The 27,389-nt window shown below is 39.8% G+C and overlaps 1 long non-coding RNA gene across 1 annotated transcript in view; it reads left to right on the forward strand.

Annotated features, from left to right (window-relative positions):
- Positions 1-5,722: 5,722 nt before the first annotated feature.
- The window catches only part of LOC143273994 (uncharacterized), an 88,839-nt gene continuing 67,172 nt past the window's right edge, over positions 5,723-27,389 (forward strand). Inside the window, exon 1 of the long non-coding RNA XR_013052376.1 lies at positions 5,723-5,803. This is a non-coding gene — a long non-coding RNA (uncharacterized LOC143273994). The remainder of the gene's footprint in view (positions 5,804-27,389) is intronic.

The raw sequence follows: 27,389 nt of genomic DNA on the forward strand, positions 1-27,389 counted from the left end.
TTTGTAATTTTATTTCTCTGACCAGCTGGGTAATGCTTCATTGTGTATACTTCTATTTTATTATGCATTCACCAATTTATGGAAATCTAGGATGTTTTCATTTCCTGGCTATTGTGAATAGGGCAGCAATGAACATGGATGAAAAAGTATCTCTATGGTAAGATGTAGAGTCCTTTGGGTATATTTAGAGTGGTATAGCTGGATCGTGTGTTAGATATATTTTTCCATCTTTGTGAGGAACCTCCACACAGATTTCCCCAGCTTGCACTCTTACCAGCAGTGAATAAGTTAAGTGATCCCTTTCTTGCAACCTCATTAATGTCTTCTGTCATTTTTTTTTTAAATCCTGACCATTCTGGCTAGGGTAAGATGAAATCTCAAAGTAGTTTCAATTTCCCTTTTGACTAAAGATGTTAAACATTTTGAAAAATGTTTCTTAGTTATTTGTATTTCATTTTTGAGAAATCTGTTCCCCCCCACACTGCCACTTTCTTTGAGTTCTTTGCGTATTCTAGATACTAGCTCTCTGCTAGATGCATAGCTGGTAAAGATTATTTTCCCATTCTGTGGTCAGCCTTTTCACCCAAATGATGGTATTCTTTGCCAGTGAGAAGCTTTTCAGCTTCATGAGGTCCCATTATTAGCTGTTGGTCTTAGTGCCTGTGCTATCCGTGTCCTGTTCTGAAAGTTCTTTCCTGGGACAATGAGTTTAAGACTATTCCTTCCTTTATCTTCAGTCAGATTCAAGGTATCTGGCCTTTTGTTGAAGTCCTTGATGCATTTGGAGCTGAGTTTGAGCAGTGTGGTATTCATTCTTCTAGAAGCAGCCAATCCAGTTTGACACACCATTTGTTCACAATGTTGTCTTTTCTCTAGTTGTGTTTTTGGCTTCTTTGAAAAAAGCTCGGGCCGGGCGGTGGTGGCGCACGCCTTTAATCCCAGCACTCGGGAGGCAGAGCCAGGCGGATCTCTGTGAGTTCGAGGCCAGCCTGGGCTACCAAGTGAGCTCCAGGAAAGGTGCAAAGCTACACAGAGAAACCCTGTCTCGAAAAAAAAAAAAAAAAAAAAAAGAAAAAAGCTCAAGTGCTTGTAGGCATGTGGCCTTCTATCTGTTCTATTCCATTGACCAAGGTATCTATTTATATGCCAAATCTATGCTGGCTCTGTTACTATATTCCATAGCATTACTTAAAATCAGGTATGGTAATACCTCTAGCAGTTCTTTTATTGTTTGGGATTGTTTTTGCTTTCTTGGGTAGTTTGTGTTTCCAAATGAAGCCAATTTTTTTCTTCTTTTAAATATTTATTTTATGTGCATGAGTGTTTTGCTTCTATATATTCCACCTGTGCCTGGTGCCCACAGAAGTCTGAAGAATATCCGATCCCCTGGAACTGGAGTAACAGATGGTTTTGAGCAACCATGTGGATTCTGGAAGTTGAACCCAGGGCTTCTGAAAGAACGAGTACTCTTAACCACTTGAGCCATCTTTCCAGCCCCTCAATTTTTTTTCAATTTCTGTGAAGAATTGCAATTTTGATGGAGATTATGTTAAATCTGCAAGCTGCTTTTGGTTGGATGGCTATTTTTGCAATATTAATCCTATCAATCCTTGAGCATGAGCAGTCTTTTCTATCTCCTGGTATCTTCCTCAATTTGTTCTGTTAATATCTTAATTTTTTAGTATGTAAGTCCGATTTATTTATTTTCCAGCCTATTCTGAATGAGATTGTTTTCATAATTTTTTTCTCAACATGTTTATCATTTTTATATATAGGAAAGCTACTAACTTTTTGTGTTAATTTTGTATCCTAATACTTCACTGAAAATATCAAGTGTAGGAATTTTCTGATGGCATTTTTAGGATCTTTTATTTATAGAATCATATATCTACAAACAAAGGTAATTTGACTTCTTTTCTTATTTGTATTTCTTTTATTTCCTCTACTTACTTTATCTCGTTATCTAAGACTTCAAACCCTCTATATATTAAACAGGAACACGGAGAGTGAACATCCTTGTCTTCTTTCTTCTAGACATTTGTTAGATCCATTTGATTCATGATGCCATTTAGCTCTAAAGTTTCTTTGTTTAGATTTTATTTGGATGACCTGTCTATTGGTGATAGTTGAGTATTGAAGTCACACACTGTCTCTTGTGCTGGAGTGAATCTATGATTCTATATTTATTTATTTTGAGACAGAGTCAAACTGTGTAACAACCCTAGCTGACCTGGAACTCACTATGTAGACCAGGCTGACTTTGAAATCACAGAGTCACCTGCTTTGGCTTCTCAAGTGCTAGGATTAAAGGGATGCACACCAAACCCTACTCAATGTATGACTCCAATAATGTTTATTTTATGAAAATGGGTGTCCCTGTATTGGTGTGTAAATATTAGTGTAATATCTACTCAGGGTCCTTCCCTTTCTCTTTGACTAGTTTTGGTCTATTGTGTCAGATATTAGAGTAGCTATACCTGCTTCCCCCCCACCCTCTTATTTCCTTGTGTCTTAGGATTACTATTGCTGTGAACAAACACCATGACCAGCAACTCTTATAAAGAAAGCATTTAATCGGGGACAGTTTCAGAAGGTCAGTCCATGATCACCATGACAGGAAGCATGGTAGCACACAAGCAGGCAATGATGCCAGAGAAGGAACTGAGAGCTTTGCATTCTAATCCACAGGCAGCAGGTGGAGAGAGTGACACTGGGCTTGGTGTGGGCTTTTGAAATCTCAAAGTACACGCTCATTAGCACATCTCCTCGAACAAGGCTACACCTACTAATCCTTTCCAAACAATTCATCAACTAGAGACAAAGCATGCAAGTATATGAGCCTATAAGGGTCATTTCCATTTAAACCACCACACCTTGGAATATCTTTTTCCATCCTCTTACTCTAAGGTGATGTCTATCATTTATGGTGAGGTGTATTTCTTGGAGGCAGCAAAAAGATGAATTATGTTTTCTAAACCAATCTATTAGTCTATATCTTTTTATTGGGGTAATTGAGGCCATTAATATTAATAATGAGAGTTATTATTGAGTATTATTTATTCCTGCTATTTTGTGATGGTGAGGGTGGAGTTTCTTTGATTTCTTTTGTTTAGATATTCTGGGATCATATATTCCTTGGTCCTCTTGGTTAAGTTTAATCTTCTCTTTTGACCTAAATTTTTATTCTAATATCTTCAATGGAGCTGGCTTTTTTAGACATAAATTTCTTAAATCTGTTTGATTATGAATCCTTTATCCTTTGATTATGACATAGTTTTATTGAGTATAGTAGTTAGTTTGAGCTGGCATCTGTGGTCTTTTAGAACTTGTAAAGCATCAGCCAAGGCCCTTTTAGCTTTCAAAATTTCCATTAAAAGTCAGGTACCATTCTGTTGTGCCTGCCTTTATATGTGACTTGATCTCCCTCTGTAGTCACTCTCAATGTCCTTTCAAAAACTAAAAATAGAAGTGCCATTTGATCCAGCTTTACTACTCCTGGGTATATAACAAAAGGATTCGAGCTCAACACAGAGATAGATACATGTACATCCATGTTTATTGAGGCACTATTCACGATAACTAAGGAATGGCAGCAGCTCATGCCCAGAGAAAGATGAATGGGTAAATAAAATGTGATGCACACACACAAAGATATTTTCTTCAACCATAAAAGTGAAATCATGAGATTTTCAGGAAAATAGAAGGAACTGGAATCATTATGTTAAGTGAAATAAGCCAAACTCAGACAAATATTGAATATTTCCTCTCATGTATAGAATCAGTGTGTGTGTGTGTGTGTGTGTGTGTGTGTGTGTGTGTGTGTGTGTGTGTGTGTATATGTGTGTGTGTAGATCATGAAAGTAGAAAGAGGACCCTACGGCCATAAAGAGGTCTTTAGGGAAGATGGAGAACAATAAAGATAAAGTAATGGGACTCACATGACATGAAAGTAAAGGGAATACTATTTAGGCGAAAAAGGAGACTAGGCAGAGGGGGCATGGAGGTGGGTGATAGCAGTGAGTGAGAAATCAGGATGAATATAATGACAAACAGGTTTGAAAATGTTGAAATGAGACTCATTACCTTGTACACTAGTTTATTTTTTTTAAGTTTAAAAAATAGATGAGGGTTTCCGGTGACCCTGCAACCAATGTCAAATATACACAGGACCTATCCTTTTAGGAGAATTCCATATTTTGCATTAGTACAAACCATCACAGGATTCCCTAAGAGCATAAACAATAAAGCAGACCCTGAAAGGAAAGTTGTACATGAAAGAAATCTATGAAGAGTTATTTATTTTATATCAGAAGCAATTTTTTTTTAGTTTCATAGAAATATGTAGAACATAATTTTCAGGGAAAGTCAGCTATCTTAAAAGTAGGGAAAACCTTTGAGCTGCCGTAACTATGACAAATTTTGGTGATGACTGGTTCCAATGCTGTTGGCTTTGTTTCTCTGAGAACGTATTATCAATACAGAATATATAGATGATAAAATTATTGGTTATGTCTCTCAATGAACCTAATTATTAGCTGTATTTCTGGAAGGTGAAAGTCTTTGTGAAGAAGAGAAAATTTCAGGTGCATATTTTCAAGACAGAATCATTAACCATATCAGTTAAAGAATCACAAACGATTATTTTACTGCTGAACTATAGAATTTACCGTTTTTTGTCTCCATTACCATTCGAAATGGCAAAGAGCACTCCACCCGCATTTTAGTGTGTATTTGTGGACAAATGTGCCACATGTGATTTTGTGCAGTGGCTGGAAAGATAAGACGCATAGAGGCAACCAACCAGAGATCAGAGCGTAGAAGTTTTCTTTTTCAATGGAGAAAGAACCCTCTTAGATTCCCGTAATGAGGGCTTCAATTCAAAATGAAAGGCAGCCAGGTCAGTGGGAGGTGAGACAGAGGGCAAGGAGCAAGGCGGGCATGGCTAGAGCACTGTGTTTAATAACACAGCTGGTGACAGGTTGGCACCACACCAATAATTCACCGTGAGTCATGCATGTTGTTAGATGCTGTGTGTGTGTGTGTGTGTGTGTGTGTGTGTGTGTGTGTGTGTGTGTGTGTGTGTGTGTAAGGAGAGGGAGATTAGATGAGTCTATGCTGGCTTCAATTCAACTGGCAATATGTTCCTGGTGGAAGAAATTAGCCCCCAAGAAATAGATAAGAACACCTTGCGTTCACCTATTTAGCAAGAGTTTTTGGATCCATATTTGAGAATAGGACTGCCACTGTGAGGCACATTAGACGTCATTACTGAAAGTACCTAAATCCCTTCCTAATTATTGAGATGTTAGCACCACATGCATTTTTTCTCTTGAAATCAAGATGTTACACTTCAACTTCCTTGGACTCTCTGGGGCATCTGTAGAAATTAATTGCCTCTTAAATTTGGATCCTTTGGGTTTGTGATTGTGATTTCGGAAGGCAGACGGAACAGAGAGTCTCAATTAAGGAAATATTTGCTGCAAATATATAGCTTCAGGGTTAACTGTTTGTTCTTTGGCAAAACTAATCCAGTCAGTGTCTGGGGTTTTGCTCTGATAAACTCATTATAGATTGTAGATATTGTAAGAAAATGCATTGGATAAACCTACCCTGTCTGTTTTAGCAGTGTTCTGTACTTCAGAATGTCAATTATTTTGTCATAATCAGGTAGACTGAACTGTCTAGTACCTTGAGAGAATATTGTGTCACATATTGCAAGCCTGGGAAAGTTAAAAGTTCTAAGCCTTTTTTTTTTTTTAACTGAATGCAAATCACTTGACTCACTGTGAATGGGTGAAGACTTGTAAGTCAAACTATGATACATTAGGGGAAGCTCCACACTGGAAAACATTGGCTGGCTCACAAGGTTTTGATGGCTTCCTGAGATCTACAAGACAAGCATATGAGCCAGGCAGTGTTGGTGCATACCTTTAATCCCAGCACTCAGGAAGAGTGCTGGGCAGAGACAGGAAGCAGATCTCTGAGTTTAAGGTCAGCTTAGTCTATAGAGTGAGTTCCAGGACAGCCAGGGCTACACAGAGAGACCTAGACTGAGATTCAAGGATGTCTGGAAATAGGGCCCTAACAGTCTTCCCATTTTTGCTCTGAGCCCTTACAATCTGCAGGAAAATTTTAACCTGAACTGTGATCTAGAGAACATTGTTACAGCCTTTTCCTCATGGGTCTCTCTCTCTAGTCCTGACTCAGTACTGATCATATACTGTGTCTTATCATCCATGCACTTAATATTTTATATACTGTGCATCCTGTATCTTATATACATGTGTCCTGTATATGATGTAATGGTACTCAAAAAAGTATCTTTTTGGACATTGTAGCTCTGTTGGGGATTAGAGAAAGAAACTGGGTAGGTTATAATGGAGCAGTTAATGTCTGGAGGTAAAGACCATGCAAAAAGAAAGAGGACTTCTGTCCTAGTAGAAGTTACAAGACCATCAATACTTCCCTAGATTTATTACAACGGACCTTCAGGCCAAAGGATAGAACTACTGGATGAATTGGATCCCATACATATATCAAAAACAGAGAAAGCATTCAAACAAGAATATGGAATAGCATATCCCTCTTGACATAGTACATTGCCTTTTCTAGCTGGTATTTCATGTTATTCTATGTTAAGAGAAATAAATATTTTAAATAATTAGCATGAATTTAACCATTCACATTTGTGCTGTGCTCTGACTCATAGGGAGTAGCAGCTGAATTACTCAATTTGAATGTTGTGGCCCATTCCCTTCAATGAGTGTCTCACACTAGCCATCATAGGATGGTTAGAAGAGACAAATACCACCTCTCTGTATATCTGGGCATAATGACATTAGGCCTCAGAGAAACTGGTGCAAATTCCAGATGCTAGTCCTGAGAGAATTGGAGGACAAATATAGACCTGCACAGGCCATGACCTGCCTGCCATGTAGGGAAGGTTCCACTTTGCACCCAACAGCCAAGATACTGAATTGTGCCTATGCTGGTAGTTGGATCTGGGAAAATCAAATCAGGCAGGTCCCATTCCCATGGGCCCATGCCCCAGCTCAACAGACAGGAGAACTTCAAAGATCTTTGAGCCTCTACCTTATAGGTAGATTTGGCTCCTGGATCAGAAATAGTATCTATCCCCTTCCTGAAGGTGAGCACACATGTTCTCACACAATGAATTGAAAATGCCTGTGCCTTTCTCTATTGGGTTTGTCTAGGTGTCATGCCAAGGGGAGAGAGCTTGGTGACTCTGAGACCACCTGCTGAAAATTGCAGGAAATTAGACATAGTGGTTCATGTTATCCCAGTATTTAGAGGCCAGAGATGGAGGGAAGATCACCCATGGTTCCAGGTCAGCTTGGTTCACAGCTACACAGCGAATTCAAGGCTGTTCTGCACTATAGGACATTCTCCTTCTAACAAAACTAGAAGTTCCAGGAGATTAGGAGTCTAGTAATGAGGTGTTAAATCAATGTGTCTTTTCATCCACCTCTTCCTGTTTCCCTCATTATAAATTGCTTTCCTAGTGTGGAAAAATATAGAGGAGAACTCAAAAATTTCAAACTATGAGTTGCTGTTGTCTAGACTGAAGCTTTGGTTTGGTTTCGGTTGCTCTTTGGTGGGGGAGGATATAGGACGGAAAGGCATGGGAGGATTTACTTGTCATTGGAAAAGAAATATAAAAACTTCATTCTTGTTTGTAGGGTCATTCAGTCATGCTAATTAATCTGTAAGCATGTCTTTATTGCTGCCCCCCCCCAATGCAGAACATCAGGGGTAAGAACATTCAAGTGGTGCCCTAGTCTGCCTGTCTGTCAAGCTGCTTGGGGGCAAGGCTCTTGTTTCCTGTAGCAAACTCTAGTCTTCCTCACTGGTCTAAGCACTCAACAAGACCTGAAGCAGTGGTTCTCAACCTTCCCAATGCTGTGACCCTTTAGTCCAGTTCCTCATGTTGTGGTGACCCCCAACCATAAAGTTATTTTCATTGCTACCTCACAACTGTAATTTTGCTACTGTTATGAACCATAGTGTATTAAATATCTGATAGGCAGGCTATCTGCTACGTTGAGAACCACTGACATAAAGAGATGATTTACCCAACAACTTGGCCACAGCAGATGTAGAAACAACTAACAGTGAACCTAGTATGAAAGAGAACAGAAGACAAGAGGGGCCTAGAAATGGCTGTCTTTCCTGTGGGGAAGCCAGAAAGTTCAAAGTTGCTTAGTTGGGGAAGGAACCCTGCGCTCATCTTGGTTCCTTCTCTGGTACTCTGAGCCCAGGTGTGTGAGAAAGAAGAGGCACTGACAGCACTGACCCACTTGGATTTGCTCTGCCTCGCTTTCCAGCGTAGGTCTGTGCACGCTGGATTAGGAAGGATGGTTCCTTAATCCTGGAATGAATCTCTTGAAACTCAATGGCGGGAGGAACCCTGCCATTCTGTCTCCAGCCCTCTGAGGATGCTGGTGGTATCCCTGAGTAAATGGATCTAAGACCATCATCTTAGAGGAAAGGTGTTTCTGCCATTCTCTTCTTCCTTGCCCAGGGCCCTCCCCTCACCCTCCTAGCAATGAACCCATTTCCAGGATCAACCGTGTTCTCTTGAGTCATTTTTTCTGTTCCACGTGGCTAACTTAGTGACTCAGAAAAAGCTGAACAACCCTCTTTTCTCTAAATGATCTCAAGCTGATTGTGTGACTGGCTTCTCTCTGCCTCTTCATTGGAGAGTCATTCTGGGTAGCCCTGGGTTTTTCCCCTCTTCTTGCATTCTAGTTATGAATGGTTGCCGTGAAAGCGAGTGATTAAGCACTCTCATGTACCGAGCTATGGGAGAGAAGTCCCCGAGGCACCAGCTGCTGCTCAGTGCTTGGAACCAGACACACACACACTTCCTCTTCCACCCCTTTGCTTCTGTCATTCGTAGCATCATGGTGCAATGTTTCCACTGATGCTTTTCAGAGTCAGATGCTTTCAGAGAAGCACAATTATGTATGGCCTTACTGATGCATGTAACACATACTCAAATGCATATGACACATGCCTACCATCCTAAACAGCGTCACTGGAGTCCGGTTCATTTAAAAATACTTGATTTTGGTTGACAGTTTCATATATTTATATAAGCAATATTCCTCACTTTCATCCCCCTCCCTCTGCCATGGGCACCCTTCTGACCAAGTCTCCCTCCTAATTTTCACATCTTCCTTTTGTGTGTAGAACACTGAGTTTAATAAGAGTTACTTTCCCAAGCACGGGTGAGGCGTTATTTTAAACAAAGTCAGTTTATCAGTGACCATACCACTAGAGAAAATGTCACCTCCTCGTGAGTTCTGTTTTGGACCTTTCTTCTCATTAAGGTTTTGCCACTGACCCAAAACCTTTTGCGAGGGGACAGAGAAATAATGGGTGGCAAATCTTAGCTGGGTCATGCATGTAGCCTGGACATGACCTACAGGACCATGATGATGGGGCTAGATGAGATGAATATCCACATGGCTATCCCAGATCACTGTAAGAATTGGATAGTTGATGGCTGGACTGTAGCTCAGGGGTAGAGCTTGTGCTTAATGTATGAGGGATGCTGGGTTCAATCCCTAGACAGAGGGAGAAACAAAAACTATCTGAACAGAAACTTGCCTTCTGGGCTCTGGCCAGGCAGCCAAAGGCTTCTCTCTCTAAAAAGAAAGGGAAAGAAACTACTGACTCCCTTAATTTCTGCCAGGCTTTGAAGTCACTGATTATTAGTGCTTTGATCTTCAGAAAATTATTTAAGTTCTATACTGTAGTTTTCACAACTATAAATTGGAAATAATAATAATAATTCTCCTTACTGGCAGTTAGGGAAAATGGCGAAGGTTAACACACACACACACACACACACACACACACACACACACACACACACTACTTAGGTGAGTGTTTGGTCTACAGTAAAATTTTTATAAATGATAGTGATTAGTAGTGTCCTGACTAAGCCTCTAAGGTTGAGACCTTGCTGAAATGTACATCAACAAGTACTATCACAGCCTACCTGGGAGATAAAAGCACAGCCTCATGCCAGGCTGATCTCTGAGTTCGAGGCCAGCCTGGTCTACAGAGTGAGTTCCAGGACAGCCAGAGCTGTTATCTAGAGAAACCCTGTCTTTAAAAACAAACAAAAATAAATAAAAATAAATAAATAAAATGAAATTAGGGGCGTAAGAGATGGCTCAGAGGTTAAGAGCACTGGCTGCTTTTCCAGAGGTCCTAAGTTCAAATTCCCAGCACCCACATGGTGACTCACAACCATCTGTAATGGGGTCTGGTGCCTTCTTCCGTTGTGCAAGCATAACACTGTTGTAGCTGGAGAGTTTTCTCTCCAGCTGCTGCCAAGCCCCGGCAGTCTGACAGCCCACTTATAATAGTTAGTTATAGTTGAAGATTAGTTAGGATAGAAAGTGAATTAGGTACATTTTGGACTTACCAAAATAGGATAGATAATGGAATTATTTTCTCTGAATTTGTCGAATACAAATGGACTAGACATTGTTTACATATTTATTACTTGTATATATGGTATATAGTTATTGTACTTTTGTATATAGTTTTTCTTATGTTAGTTATAACCTTTTTCCTTTTTTCTTTTTATTAAAATAGAAAAGGGGAAATATGGTGATATTTTAATTGTACTGAAATGTGATTTTATTTGTATGTTAATAAATAAAGTTGCCTGGGGGTCAGAGCTAATAGCAAGCCATAGCAGAAGCTGGGTGGTGGTGGTGCACACCTTTAATCCCAGCTCTTGGGAGGCAGAGCTAGGTGGATCTCTGTGTGTTCAAGGATACAGCCAGCATGCCTTTAATCTCAATACCAACCATAGAAGACCTAGAGGTCTGTACGACAGGCAGTAACTAGGAGGTCATGTGGTTGGGTTTACAACCAATGAGAAGGCAGAACAGAAAGTCTATAAAAAAGACAAACAGACAGGAAGTAGCTCTCTTGCTGAAAAGGACAACAGCAGCAGTGAAGGGTAAGGTTTTTAGCTCTGACCTCTTGGGCTTTCATCTCTGCATTGGCTCTGTGTTTCTTATTTAATAAGATGGTTACATCTACACACTGTGTACATAATAAATAAATAAAATTAAAAAAAAAGAAAAGCCCCATGCCTTGAACAGATCAGCACTGGCCATCATGAAATAACCATTTCGAATCACCTGAACGCTGCTCCACTATGATGTTCTGTAGTCATCGTCATTGCTCCTAAAAGGAAGTTTGTAGGGCTGGGACCCCATCATCCTTCTTTCTAGGCCCATTTGTACTCTATTGCAAAGTGAGTCATGCTGTAGATGCTTGATGAAGTTGACATTGAAGGTCACCCTTTTGGACCTGTACCAAGAAAATACCACACCTCTTTTTGAGAGGGTCTTGCTTTCTAGCCTGGGCTAACTTCAAATTTATGATCTTCCTGCCTCTACTCCTAGAGTGCTAGGGTAACAGGTATGTGCCAGTACATCTGTTTCTGAACATGCAGTTTTTGCTTGGCCATGGTTTCTTTGTAGTATAGTAGAAATTTATTTCAGACATCAACAGTTCTAGTATCTCAGTGTTTGCCATGATCCAGTGTCCTAGAATGCATGAGGATTTTCTTGTTTAAACTATTTCTATTTACTGGTGGTGTGTGATTATTCCTTAAGAGATACAGATAACCATGTACTCACTCAAGACAGGACACCTATGACAGACCAAAGCAACGATTCCACCATGCCAGAGATCTGCCAGCCTCTGCCTCCCCTGTGCAGGGATGGAAGGCATGCACCACCACGTCTGAAAAGTCAAATGGTTTTTAGTCATTAGTCAGTTATGTATTATCTTGGCTGGCTTTTTAAAGGTTGAACTATCCTTCCTTATATTCTACAATTAAATCACCCTTGGTGCAGATGCATCACTGTTTTTATATAACCTTAGGTTTGGTTTACTAGACTCTTACTGAGGAGTTTTACAACTATGTAATGGCTGCTTTGGTTTCAGGACATTTTTGGGCACAGAGTGAGTTATAATTCTCTCTCTCTCTCTCTCTCTCTCTCTCTCTCTCTCTCTCTCTCTCCCTCTCCCTCTCCCTCTCCCTCTCTCTCTCTCAAGTTTATTTTGAAGAATATGAGATAAGTTGATAGTAATTCTTCATATGTTTTGTAGAATTCTTCTATGAAGCCATTTGGATCTGATCAAAGATGTTTTTACTTGGGGGAAGTTTTGACCCTGACTCAATCTCCCTGATTCAATCTATGGAGGTTACATGTGTCTGGGAATTTATTTTGTTGAATTCATTGACATAAATTTGTTTAATAATAACTTTCTTATTTTTTTAAAGTAGACTTTTTGGAAAAGACTTAGATTCACAGACATAGACTTTCCTCTTACCAATAGTCCTCTGCTACTGTGGTCCACTCATTAGGAGAACATACCCATACTATTATTGCTGGTTTAAAGCCTTCAGTTATGAACCCATAAGTGGATGTGACCTCTTATTGGGAAGGACTTTTGCATTTTTGGTTTTTTATTGCTATAGTCTTAAGACATTTTGTCCCCTTTTCTCTATTCCCATTCCCCATCAATGCCTTTCTTTGTGTTTCGTAGACTTATTTTTGCCATGATGAATTTTGATTCTCTTATTTCCTTGTGTATATACTTATTTATTTTAAATTATTTTTTATATTTATTTCCTTATCTCTGTGTTTGTGTAAGTGTGCGGGTGTGTGTACACCATAGCACGCTTGTAGAAGTCAGTTCTCTCCTACCATATGGATTCCCAGGATCAAACTCAGGTTATCAGATTTGGGGCAAGGACCTTTACTCACTGAGCATCTCACCACTCCTTTTCTGACTATTTTATAGTTTCTTTGTGATTACCCTGAATATTACAGATAGCATCATCTTAGTAACTGTTCTATTGTTGTGAAAAAGACACCATGACCACAGCAGCTCTTATAAAAGAAAGCATTTAATTGGGGCTGGCTTACAGTTTCAAAGGCTTCATCGGTTATCATCATGGTGGGGAGTATGACTGCACAAAGGCAGACGTAGTACTGGAGAAGTAGCTGAGAGTTCTACATCAAAATCCAATGGCAGCAGGAAGAAAGAAAACCATTGGACCTGGCTTGGACTTTTGAAACCACAAAGCTCACTCCCAGTGACACCCTTCCTCCAATAAGGCAACACCTAACCCAATAAGGCCACACTCCTAGTCCCTCTCAAGTAATGCTACAACCTAATGACCAAGCATTCAAATATGTGAGCCTATGGGGCTCATTCTTATTTAAGCTACCAGAGCATCTTACAGTTACAACAATCCATTCTGAAGTACTATCAGCTCCATTTCAATCAATATTCCACTCCTGTGTTGTTCTGCCCCCGCCACACTATATTAATATCACAGATTATCTTTTTGTGTATTGTATGCCTATTGTCATTAATTTGTAATTTTTATGCATTCTAACTCATGTAAAAATTAAAAGTAAAATCACAAACTCAGATTAGCAAATACCACAAGGACACTTGCTCATAGAAGCTTTATTTGTAACAGCCAGAACCTAGAAACAACCTAGATGTACAGCAAATGAAGAATGGATAAAGGAAATATGGTACATATACACTATGGAGTATTATTCAACTCTTTAAAACAATGACATCAGGAAATTTGAAGGCAAATGGATGAAACTAGAAAAAAAATCATCCTGAGTGAGGTAACCCAGACCCAGAAAGACAAACATGATATGCACTCACTCACAGGTGGATAGTAACTGTAAAGTAAAGGATAACCATCCTACAATCCATGGACCCAGAGAGGCTGGATAACAAGAACGGCCTAAGGCAGGATGCATGGATCTCCCTGGGAAGGGGAAATGGAAGCGATCTCCTAGGTGGGCTGGGAGAGGGTAAGAATGGGAACTTGAGGGATCGGGTTAGGGGGTGGGCAGAGCGGGGAGTGCCGAGAGAGATGACTGGAAAGAGAGCTTTATGGAGTTGAGTAGAAGCCTGATGCAAGGGAAACTTCCATGAGTCTACAAGGATGGCCCAGCTAAGACTCCTGGCAGCAGTGGATGCATAGTCTGAACTAGCCATGCCCTGTGATCAGATTGGTGACTATCCTGGTTGTCAGGGGAGAGCTTTCATCCAGTGACTGATGGAGGCAGATCCAGAGACTCATGGCCAAATATCTAGCCTAGCTCAGGAAGTCCTGCTGAGGAGAGGGAGGAGAGATTGCAGGAGCCATGGGGGGGGAGGGGCGAGGGGCAGGTCAGGGACATTGGAGGAAAACCCACAGAACTGGCTAGTCTGGCTTGTGGGAACTCAGAGTCTGATCCATCAACCAGAGAGCCTGCATGGGACCGACCTAGGCTCTCTATATACACGAGACAGTTGTATAGCTTGGTCTATTTGTGGGACTCCTAGGAGTGGGAGCTGGAGCTGTCCTTAGTGCTTTGGCTGGTTCTTGGGAACCTATTTCTCATGCTGAATTGCCTTGTCTAGCCTGAATACAGGGGGATGTGTTTGGTCTTATAGCAACTTGATATACCATGCTTTGCTGAAGCCTATAAGAGGCCTGCCCCTTTCTGAGCCAATATGGAGGAGGGGTGGATAGGGGGTGTGTGGGAGGGAGGTGAGGAAAGGGATGGGAGGAGAAGAGGAAGGGGGAAGCTGTTGTCAGGATGTAAAATTAATTAATAAAAAAGAAAAAAATACTAGTTTTCTTTATTTGCTCATGTTTTTACCTTTACTGGTCAATGTCCATATTCACATGGCTTGGGTTACTACATAGCACCTTACCCTAAATATTTCCCCTATGGTTTCTTTTGAGTTAGGTCTACTAGCCTTGAATTTGCTCAGTTTTAAATCTGTGAATATCTTAAATTTTCTTACATTTGCTTGTTTGTTTCCTATGTTTACAAAGCAGAGGCTTGGCTTCCCTTTGTTTTTTTAAAGCACGGCTTTGCCTAGGACAGAATCTTTGGTTCAGGTGCTGTTCTTCATCATGCTCCATGTTGCTATCCCAGTGCCTCCTGGCTTTTCAGGTCTCTACCAACACATGTCACTGAGACTTACTTTGTTCATGGTGCAATGCTTATTTTCTTTCTGTTTTCAACACTGTCTTTGTCTCTTGACAGTTGGTGACAATATGTTTTTATATGGCTACAATGAATAATTAGGTTGATTCTTAGTAGGTTTATGAGCTTCTTGGGATTCTGCATTTATGCATTTTACCAAATTTGGAAAATTTCGGGTGTCCTTATTTCTTTAAGTAATTTGTATGCCTCACGCTCCTCCCTCTTCTAAGGCTCCCAAGATTGATCTTCATGATTGTATTCTGGAAGTGACTTCAGCTCTGATCATTTTTGTTGTTGTTGCAACTAATCAAACTTATTTCTTTTTTCTTTTCTTGAAAATAGAATTTTTTTATCACATAATATATTATGATTACAGCCCCCCCCCCTACATCTCCTAGTTCTTTCCCACCTCTCATCCCCTCTGGATCAACCACCTTCCTGTCTCTACTTGGAAAACAAAGAGGCATCTAAAGGATAATCATAAAATGAAATATAGTGAGATAAAACAAAAACTGACACATAGGAATAGGACAAAATGAACAGAAGGAAAAGAGCCCAAGGAAAGGCATAAGAAACAGCTGTAGACGCAGAGACCCATTCATTTGCACACTCAGGAATCCCATAAAGACACTGAAGAGATGGCCAGGTCTCTGTCTTCCCTGTTATTTGGTGATTTCATTTAGATTGCTTTCTTATATGTGTATATATTAGGAAGCTCCTACTGTATTGTACCCTTCAAATGACCCTTAATTTTAGCTGTCTTTCCCAGTATTCCCTGCTTCACCCCCTCTTTTCTCCCTGTCCATGCTTGTTCCCAGCCCCCAACCTTCATAACTATGTATTCTCTTTCCCATTCCTAGGAAGATCTATCTGCTCCCCTCCCCAGTCCTTTACTCCATACTTAACCTCTGTGGTTCTATAGATTGTAGCTTGATTATCATTGACTTAAGAGCTAATATCTACCTATAAGCAAATACAAACCATATTTGTCTTTCTGGGTCTGGGTTACTTTACTCTGGAACATTTCTTCTAGTTCCATCAAGTTATCTGCAAATTTCACTTCTTTTAAACAGATACCCCACTGTGAAAAGGTACCACATTCTTTTTATGCATCCATCTGTTGAAGGATATCTAGGTTGTTTCCAATTTCAGGCAATTATGAATAAAACAGCAATGAACACGAATGAGCAAGTGTTACTGTAGAACAATGAAGCATCCTTTAGGTGTGCACCCAAGAGTGGTATAGCTATATCTTGAGGTAGATTGATTCTCATCTTTCTGAGGAACTACCATACTGATTTCCATAGTGGCTGTACAAGTTTGCAGTACCACCCCCAGCCCCGGAATGGATGACTATTCTACTTATTCCACATTCTTGCCAACATGAGCTACCATTTGTTTTATTGATCTTTGCCATTCTAATGGTTATAAGATGAAATCTCAAAAGCAGTTTTAATTTTCATTTCCCTAATGGCTAAGGATGTTTGCCTTACAGAAGCTTTTCAGTTTTGTAAGGTCAGATATATTAATTGTTGTTCTTAGTGCCTGTACTAATAGTGTTTTGTTCAAAGTCTTTTCTTGTGCCAATGAGTTCAAGGATATTCTCTGCTTTCTCTTCTATCAAGTTTAGTGTATCTGGTCTTGTGTTGAGGTTTTTGATCCATTTGGAGTTAAGGTTTGTGAAGAGTGGTAAGTATGGATCTATTTGGATTCTTCTACATACAGTCATCTAGTTTGACCTACACCATTTGTTAAAGATGCAGTCTTTTTTCCAGTGTATATTTCTAACTTTTTTATTGACAATCAGGTGTCCATATGTATTTGGATTTATGTCTGGATCTTAAATTTGATTCCATTGATCAATGTGTCTGTTTTGTGCCAATATCATACTGTTTTTATTGTTATAACTCTGTAGAACAATTTGAAATCAGGATGGTGATATCTTCTGCAGTTCTTTTATTTTTCAGGATTGTTTTAGCTATTCTGGGTTTTTATTTTATTTGTTTTTATGAAGTTCAAAATTGTCATTTCAGAATAAAGGAATGTCTTTTAGCACCTCTCCAAAAAAAAAAAAGCAAACAAAAAAACAAGAGTTCTTTCAAAATCTATGAAGAATTGTGTTGGAATTTTGATGGAGATTGCATTGAATCTGTAGATTGCTTTTGGTAGGATGGCCATTTTTACTATGTTAATCCTACCAATCCATGAGCATGGGAGAACTTTCCATCTTCTGCTATCTTCTTCAGTTTCTTTCCCCAATGTCTTAAAGTTTTTATTATACAAGTCTTTCGCTTGCCTGATTAGGGATACCTCAAGATATTTTATATTATTTGAGGCTATTGTGAAAGGTAATGCTTTCCTAATCCTGTTTGTCATTAATATATAGGAGGGCTGTAGCACGAATCTTAAAAGTTCTTATTAATAAAATCAAACCTGGAGCCAGGTACTGGGGTCAACGCTGGAAGATCAGAGAAGCAGAACAAGGCACAGCCGCCTCACCTCACCAATTCCTCAGCTGATCCTGTTTCCTCAGATTGGAAGCCTCTGTGTCCTCATATCTGAATGTACCTCAGCTGAACTGCTACTCTAAAGCCTAAAAGCTTAACCAGCCCTAGTTCCTGGTTTTCATGCTTTATATACCTTTCTGCTTTCTACCATAACTTCCTGGGATTAAAGGCGTGAGTGTCCATACCTGGCTGTTTCCAGTGTGGCTTTAAACTCACAGAGATCTGGATGGATCTCTGCCTCCCAAGTGATAGGATTAAAGGTGTGTGTGCAACCATTTTCTGGCCTCTATGTCTATCAATGGCTGTTCTATCCTCTGACCTCAGGTAAGTTTATTAGGATGCACAATATATTGGGGGACACAATGTATCACCACAGAGGGCTACTGATTTTTGTGAGTTAGTTTTGTACCTTGCTTCTTTGCTGAAAGTGTTTGTTAGCTGTCAGAGTTTCAAGGTAGAATTTTTTAAGTCACCTATGTTTACTATCTATCATCTGCAAATAAAGAAACTTTGACTTTTTCCTTTCCAATTTGTTTATCTCCTTCTGTCATTTTATTGCTCTAGATAAGACTTAAAGTACTATTGAATAGGTATGGAGAGAATGGACAACTTTATCTTGTTCCCAATTTTATTGGAATTGCTTTGAGTTTTTCTCGATTTAAGTTGATGTTGAATATGGACTTGCTGTAAACTACCTTTATTATGTTGAGGTATGTTCCTTGTATCCCTAGTCTTTCTAGGACTTTTATCATGAAGGGGTGTTGAATTTTATTACAGGACTCTTCTGCATCTAATGAGATAATAATGTGGTTTTGGTCTTTCAGTTTGTTTATATGGAGGATTACATTTATCAGTTTGTGTGTTGACCCATTCCTGCATCTCTGGGATGAAGTCTACTTGATCATGGTTGATGATCTCTTTGATGTATTCTTGGATTTGGTTTGCAAATATTTTATTGAGAAATTTTGCATATATGTTTATAAGGGAAATTGATCTGTAATTCTCTTTCTTTGTTGGGTCTTTATGTGGTTTGGATACCAGGGTAATTGTGGCCTCAATTAAATGAATTGGGCAATGTTTCTTCTGTTTCTATTTTGTTAAATAATTTGAGCAGTATTGTCATTAACTTCTTTGAAAGTCTGGTAGAATTCTGTGCTAAAACTACCTGGCCCTTCCTAGGCTTTTGTTTTGGTTGGCAGACCTTTAATGATTGCTTCTATTTCACTAGGGTTTTTAGGTCCATGTGATTTGATTACCTGATCTTAATTTTACTTTGGTAAATGGTATGAATGAGAAAATTATCCATTTCTTTTAGATTCCTCGATTTGGTGGAGTGCAAGTTTTTAAAGTATGTATCCTTATGATACATAAGTATCCTTATGATTCTCTGGATTTCCTCGGTGTTTGTTGTATGTACTCTTTTCATCTATAATTTTGTTAATTTAGATCTTCTATATCTGCCTTTTAGTTAATTTGGATAACAGTTTGTCAGTGTTATTGGTTTTCTCAAATAACTAACTATTTGTTTCATTGATTCTTTGAATTGTTTTTGCTGTTTGTATTTCATTGACTTCAGCCCCAAGTTTGATTATTTAATAGCATTTACTTCTTTGGAGTGTGATTTCTTCTTTGTGTCTTAGAGCTTTCATGTGTGCTATTAAGTTACTAGTATGAGAGCTCCCCAATTTTTTTATGTGGGCACTTAGTGCCATGAACTTTTCTCTTAGGAACAACTTCATTGTGTTCCATATGTTTGGATATGCTGTGTATTCATTTTCATTCATTTCTAGAAAGTCTTTAATTTCTTTCTTCTATCTGGATCCATTTTTTGTTCAGTAGTGAGTTGTTCAGTTTCCATGAGTTTGTAAGCATTCTGTTGTTGATGATATCCAGCTTTAATCCATGATATGGATTAAATGCATATGATAAAATGCAGGGGTTTATTTCAGTATTCTTTTATTTGCTGAAACTTTCTTTTTGTCCAAGTATGTGGTGGATTTTGGAGAAATTTTCATGAGATATAGAGAAGAAGGTATATTATTTTGTGTCTGGGTGAAATGTTATTTCCTGTGTTTTGTGGGTGTAGTTTAACCTTCTAGTACCTTCTGTAGGATTGGATTTATAGATGTATATTCCTCAAATTTGACCTTGTCATGGAATATCTTATTTTTTCCATCTATGGTGATTAAAAGTTTTGCTGGGTATATAGTCCAGGCTGGCATCCGTGGTCTCTTCGAGTCTGCAAGACATTGTCTAGCCCCTTCTGGTTTTTAGAGTCTCCATTGAGAAGTGAGGTATAATTCTAATAGGTTTGCCTTTATATGTTACTTGGCCTTTTTCCCTTGCAGCTTTTAATATAGTCTCCCACTAGCACTGTGTGAGGGTCAATATGTGATTCAAGCTGTAATAGTGTTTCTCTTATGAAATTTGGTGCCTTGTGTTTGGGACATAGATGTTAAGAACTACCATGTCCTCTTGGAGAATATTTCCTTTGAGTATGTAAGGCTTTTCTGCCTTTAGTTTTGATTTGGAATCCATTTTGTCAGATGTTAAATATTAAAATGTCTACACCAGCTTGCTTCTTGGGGTCATTTGCTTTGACTATCTTTTCCCCATTCTTTTACTCTAGGTGAGGTCTAGCCTCGATAGTAAGGTTTGTTTCTTGCCTAGTGAACCTGCATAGTAAATTAAATTCAATTGTCAATTTTTTCCTCTAGTGTTTCTTTACATAATTTTCTTTCATATTCTTATTTTGTTCATTTATTGTTGTTCTGATATCCTTTATTTCTTTGCTCATCTTTTGTTACCTCTTTGAACAAATTTAAGATATTTGTGTTTATTGTGGTAAAATGTGCATCACATACAACACTTACCATTTACCATTGTGTTTATGGTTCCAGAGAGAGATAAGGGACCATCACGGCTGAAAGGCATGGCAGAAGGTAGACACAGTGGCTGGAGCAGTGAGCCGAGAGCTGACGTTTTCTTTCCTTTTTTTTTTTTTTTTTTTTGGTTTTTTGAAACAGGGTTTCTCTGTGTAGTTTTGGTGCCTGTCTGTAGCCCAGGCTGGCCTCGAACTCACAGAGATCCGCCTGGCTCTGCCTCCCGAGTGCTGGGATTAAAAGTGTGTGCTGCCACCACCTGGCAATAGCTCATGTTTTCAATGACAAGCACAGAGCAGAGAGAATAATGGAGGAATGGATGGCAGGAGTCATTACACACCCAAAGCCCACCTGCAGTGACACACTTCCTCCAAAAAGGCCACATGTTCTGAACCTGCCCAAGCAGTATCCCAGTGTCCCAGAGCCTTAACAAGCCAGTTCTGTATTCTCCTCATCATATTTCGCTCCACATATCCACTGGTCTTCCTTTTCTCCTTAACTTTCCTGAGCAGGACACTGTTGCTTGCTCTCTAATGTCTAATATGGGAGGAACTAAGGGACCTTCAGGGCTCCTCCTTATGGGCTGTGGTGTCACAGTCAGTAAAGCCTTCTGTGTGTGGGTGGGAAAGGAATCAAACATTGAAATTCCCTGCCATTTTGGATGGATTTTCCTTGACGGTACATTTGGTGAACTGCTGTTGTCCTTTGACTGGTTTTCTGGAACACGCATGAAGTTATTTTAGGCAGTTTGTTGTTGCTATTGTTTTATGTTTCCATGGAGAAGTGAGAGCCTGAAGCCTTTAAATCTTCCATTTGCTGATGTCACTCATCAGTTTAGCTTCAGGGGCGTAGGCTGAGTGGTCTTAATGGAAATGGATTTTTTAAAATGCTCTTTCTACTGACTTTTTAAAAAAGGATTTAGTTTGGGATTTTTGAAGTTTGAAACCATGAAAATAACAGGAAACTCTCCCTAGAAAGAAAAAAAAGACTTGGAGAATTATATTTGAAATTAGGAAGAAAAAAATCTTTCTTCTGTCTCCAGCAAGGACATTACTCAATGGATCAATGTGTGGTCTATGAGATCCCATATGGGAGTTTTTTCTTTTCTTAACAGAGTTGATAATCGATAAATAAACTCTGAAAAGCCAGCAGGACATGTATCAAGTCCATTTGTCTCAGGAGAAAATAAATCTTACTAGATAAAAGTTTATCTAGAACTTTCTCCCCACTGGACCATGCCATAGCACAGCTTCTGTCCTCACTGGATACGGAAGGTGCCTTTGTAACTCAGAGCATGACTTCTGTCTTGTTTACTGCCCTGCCCCAGGCTGCTAGAACACTTCCTAGAACGTGATGGGTGTTCAGTAAATGGCTATAGAATGAATGAATGGGAGGAGGTGGTTGCCTATAAATGAGGTGAAAAGTGACGACTTTATCTTTTTAAAACTCACCAGTGACCTTTATAATAAAACACAATATGCATGCGGAAAGGAAGCCAATCAGAATTGGAGGTCTATGCATTTTTATGAAGTAAATGTACCTGTGTAATCAGCCTTTACAGGGAGACACAAGATTTTCAGGACTCTGGAAGCAGAATTCTCCCCATGTCAGGCTCTTTCTCAGTCACTTCTCACCACTGTAGCCAGAAGGTTTGTCCCGTCCTGCCTGGGCCCTGCAATTGGGACAAATCTCTCCCACCTACGTCCTGCAGCTGCTTGGTCCCAAATAAACACACAGAGGCTTATATTATTTTCAAACAATATGGTCTAATGGCTCAGGCTTCTTGCTAGCTAGCTATTACATCTTAAATTACCCAATTTCTATAAATCTATACTTTGCCACATGGCTTGTGGCTTACCAGTACTTTTACATCTTGCTTCTCCTGCTGGCAGCTCACAGTGTCTCCCCTTTTTTTCTTGTCTCACTAACTCTCTTGAATTTTCCCACCCGGCTCCATCCTGCCCTACCATAGGCCAATGCAGCTTCATTTATCAACCAATCAGAGCAACACATATTCACAACATACAGAAAGACATCCAACAGCACCCCACCAAACCTCATCTGTCCCCCTAATGGGCAGCCACTGCACTGGCTTCCTGAGGCTTTGGCTTTGTCTATTTCAAATCTGCCATTAGTTAAATAATAAAACTGTTGACTCTTGGTTGTCTTTCCTGCTCAATATTTTGTGAAAAACATTCATGAGTGAAGTTTTAAAATTAAAAATAAAAATTTGGCTAGGCGGTTGTGGCACACGCCTTTAATCCCAGCACTCAGGAGGCAGAGCCAGGTGGATCTCTGTGAGTTCAAGGCCAACCTGGTCTCCAAAGCAAGTTCCAGGAAAGGCACAAAGCTACACTGATTAACCCTGTCTCAAAAAACCAAATAAATAAACAAATAAATAAATAAATAAATAAAAATAAAATAAAATTTCTCCTGACATTAATCAATGCCAAATAAAACCCCACATTTTAGAACTATAACCTCCAGAACACCCCATTTATTAAGCTCCCAGTGGTGGCCATGATCCTGAGGACACAGAAGGTAACCTCCTCCTCTCATTAGTTTCTAGAGGAGTAGATGCCACTGTTCCCATTCTATTTATAAACAAAGAGGAGTACCTTGCTAATAAATAACAAGTTTAAATTGATAAAAAGCTCACTTGAACCCATATCCCTGTAACCACAGCTCTAAGCTGTGCAGGACTCCTTTAAACTATTCTGAGTGGCTGTGCATAGAGGTGATGTCGTGGAAAGGAGGGACCGATTTAGAGATGGCTGTCCTGTGACTGCATGATGAGAAAGTTTCCCAGGGCCTCTCTGCTGTCTCTATTGTGTGTATGAAGACATCTCTGGACCCACTGCCTGAGGCGGATTTGGGGCTTCTGAGTCCAGGAGGAGAGGACTTGGCCTGCCCTCTGCATCACAGATGTGAGTCTCAGGGTAAATTCAGGAAGGACTGGCTCCAGCCATGTCCTGTTTTTTCTGTAAGCCCTGACCATCATAGGGCACAGGAACAGCTTGGGGTCAGCTTCACACCAGCTGTTCTCAATTTCTTCACTGGAGGTGGTGACCTTGCTTTGAATCACCCCCAGTTGAGAATGGATTCCTCTGGCAGACTGTGAGCTCAGTCTGTGGAACTTTTCTCCAGAGGAGAAACTCCCAGCCTGGGATTTACTGTTCCTGGCTGTTCTTCACACACCATTTAGAGAGAAGAGGAGTTTTTATTTATGCAACTTTCTTGGACCAGCTTTTGGGCTCCTTTACTCTTTTAGGCCTTACGTATTCAAGGTTCTCGTTGATTTACTTTTCCCCTCCAGTTTTCACAGGAGTTATATGAGTAAGGATAGAGGCAGAGGCTTGGTATCAAGAAACGCTGTCTCCCATTGTTCCACCATACTCTGTAATTTTCTCTTCTCCTTAGGTATCTCTCTTCTTTCTCCTGCTGCTGTTCTCTGAGAATGATTTTGGCTTGGTTTGGTACAAATTCAGCCTCTGGCTACCCGGAAGAGGCAAGCTCCTTCTGCCCTGGGCTCCTTGATATGCTCATTTGTATGTTCGTCTAGCTGGTGTGATCCTCACAATCAACCTTAGGGGGACACACGCTGCTGGCAGGAGGTGAAGAAGTGTCCCTAGCCAGGTGTGGTATCACAGGCCTGAAATTCCAGCTGTTCAAGAGGCTGAGTCAGAAGGAGTGTGAGGTTAACCTGGGCTACAGAGTGAGATCAGTGCTAGCCCGAGTCACTTAGCAATTTCGCAAGAACCTGTCTCCAAAAATAAAGAAGAGGCGGTGCTAGGCCTGCAGCTCAGCGCTAGAGCATTTACCTGGCATGTACAAGGCCCTGGGTTCAGTCCCCAGCACTGCAAGTTTGTGTGCTCATCTAAGGACAAACCTGGTAATTTCTTGTTACTTCAAGCTAAACTCCATTCTGCCCCAGTGCTTCCAAGGCCTTTTACATTTGGCATTTATAAAAGAATACTGTTAGAAGAAAAGGGAATCCCATCTCATAGTCTGCGGGGGGGGGGGGGGGGGGGGGAATTCCCCTAAAAAGAAGGGATTGTTGGGTATGTTTCTGTCCATTGTACCTACTGTGTACCTCTGTCCTTCCCAGTTCTGCTCAGAAGTCACGTCCTCCAGCCTTTGCTGAGAGTTGCTCTTTATTGCCCTCCTGTTCCCTGAAGTAACTGTGAGGCCTGTTTGGACACCCATTTGTCACCCACTCATGGGCACTCCTTCACACCAGAGGCATACCTTCTTCCCATTTTAGTCTCTTCAGGATGCAATTCTCTCATGTGTTTTTAGTTTTTAAACTGCTCTGGAATATAGACTACACAAGGAGCTATGCTTTGAGGAACCAAGAAAAACGTTGTCTCTGGGTGGTCTTGTAGACTCTGGCTGTTTTCTGTCATTTGTATCCTGTATTTACAACCTCCACCCCACCCCACCCCACCCTACCCCACCCTGACCCCTGCAGTCCAAAGACTTAACCTTGAGTTATTTCCCCAATCACTACACAAAAAGGACTGCCTACCTTCTCAGGGGCATAATTATCACCTTTCCAAGTTGCTTTATTTCACCTAATTGATCTCTGAATCTATGTCTTTTCCTACAAATGCTATAATTTTGTTTTCTTTGTGATGGAATAATACTCATAATAATACTCATAATAATACTCATCTCTCTCTCTCTCTCTCTCTCTCTCTCTCTCTCTCTCTCTCACAGAGTATGTGTGTGTACGTGAGAGAGAGAAAGAGAAAGATGCATGTGGAGGTCAGAGGACAGCTTAGAGGAGTGAGTCTTCTCTTCCCATCATATGGGGAAGGACATTGGATTTAGGTTGTTAGGATGGATGGCAGGTACTGGCTGGGTCATCTCACTGGCACCTTTGTCATTACTTCTTGAGCTGTGTGACATCCTCATCAGGTCCTTGCCTATGCCTCTATCTATAGACATATCCATGAAGAATTTGTCTGCCTTCCTCTAGCAATTTCAGTTCTGCATCTCCTTAAGACATTATTTGTTCATTTATTTTATGTGTGGGGCTGTTTTGCCTCCATGTATGTCTATACACAATGTGCATACAGTGCAGCAGAGGCCGGAACCAAGGGAGTCAGATCTTCTGGGACTGGAGTTATAGATGGTTGTGAGCCATCATATGGGTGCTGAGACTCAAACCATAGTCCTCTGGAAGTGCTCTTAACCACTAAACCACCTCTCCAGCCCCCGGTTTTACACTTTATATCAAGATCTTTGATACATTTTTTGAGTTGACTTTTGGAGAGAGAGAGAAAAAGAGATGGGGGGATGAGAGAACTAGTTTCATCTTTTGCATTTGGATTTCTCAATATGACTTGTTAAAGTGCCCATCTTCTCTAACATGTTTTCGGCAGTATTGTTGACCATAAGATGGCTGCAGGTGTGTGGGTATCTTTTTAATTTCTTGGTCACCTATTCCATTCCATTGATCTGCCTGTATTGTTTGCTTTAAATAAAAAAAAAAGGAAAACAAAACTAGTATAATCTGAACTTACAATTAAAAAAACAGAACTACTGAATTTCCTGAGAATTGTGTTCACTATTTAGGCTCTTTTATGCTTCCATATGATGTTTAAGATTGTTTTTTTCTAGCCAGGTGTGGCAGCATACAATCCCAGCACTTGGGAGGCAGCGGCAGGCAGATTTCTGAGTTTGAGAGTAGCCTGGTCTACATAGTGAGTTCTAGGACAGCCAGCACTGCACATAGAAACCCTGTCTCAGGGGTGGAGGGGAGGATGGAGGGAAGAAAGGAAAAAGGTGGATTTTTCTATTTCTCTGAGAAATACTATTGGAATTTTTATGGGGGCTATATTGAAGATGGATCTACAACAATTTTCACAGTATGATTTTTGCTCACCAATGAGTATGGAATATTTTTCCATGCTCTAGTATCTTCAGTGTTTTGAAGTTTCTAGGTAAATGGCCTTTCAGTTCCTTGGTTAAGTTTATTTCTAGTTAGGTGGGCCACCCAGCCTTGTTAGGGGCTATTGTAAATGGGAGATTTGTTGTTCAATATGTTTGTATTAATATACAGAGAAATTATTATTTTTGTACCCTGCTACTTTGCAGAAAATGTTTTGGATAGAGAGTTGAGGGTCATTTAAGTATAGGACCATAATCTTTGTAAACAGGGTAATTTTCTTCTTTCTATTCCCTCTCTTATGTTTTTTCCCTTACCTTATTGCTTTAAGATTTTGAGATGTATATTAAGTAAGAATAGGGAGAATGTTCACCCTTACCTTATTCCTGACTTTAAAGTTAATGCTTTTAGGTTTTCATTGTTTGGAATATTATTGGCTATAATTTTTTATATACAACTTTCCTTTTGTTTAAGTATGTTTTTTTTCTGTTCCTGGTTTCTTTAGTTTTTAATCATGAAGAGATGTTAAGCTTTGTGAAAGGTTTTTCTCTACATGTATTGAAATGATCATGTAACTTCTGTCCTCAGGTCCACTTTTTGTGCTGTGTTATATGTATTGATTTGCATGTGTTAAACTATCCTTGCATCCTTGGAATGAAACCAGGTTGGTCATGTTGTACTATCTTTTAAATGCGTTGTTTACTTTAGGGTGTAAGGGTGCTATTGAAATAATTTGGACCTGTATTTATCAAGGCATCAGTCTGTAGTTTACTTACCTGGTTTGGTTGTCAGAATAATACTGACTTCAAAGAATGCCTTTGGTTGTGTTCCGTTCCTTTTTATTTTGTCCAAAAGTTTGAGGAACCTTGGTGTTAGCTCTTCTTTGAAGGTCTGTAGAGCTCCACAGTGAATCTGTCCAGACCTGGGTTTTTCTTTGTGGGGATCTCATCATTGCTCCTTTAATTGCCTTGCTTGCTACCCATCTGATTCTGTTGTTCATCCCTTTAGTTTAATTTTGATTAAATCATCT

The sequence above is a fragment of the Peromyscus maniculatus genome, chromosome 6 (genome assembly GCF_049852395.1).
Source record: "Peromyscus maniculatus bairdii isolate BWxNUB_F1_BW_parent chromosome 6, HU_Pman_BW_mat_3.1, whole genome shotgun sequence".
Lineage (NCBI taxonomy): Eukaryota > Metazoa > Chordata > Mammalia > Rodentia > Cricetidae > Peromyscus > Peromyscus maniculatus.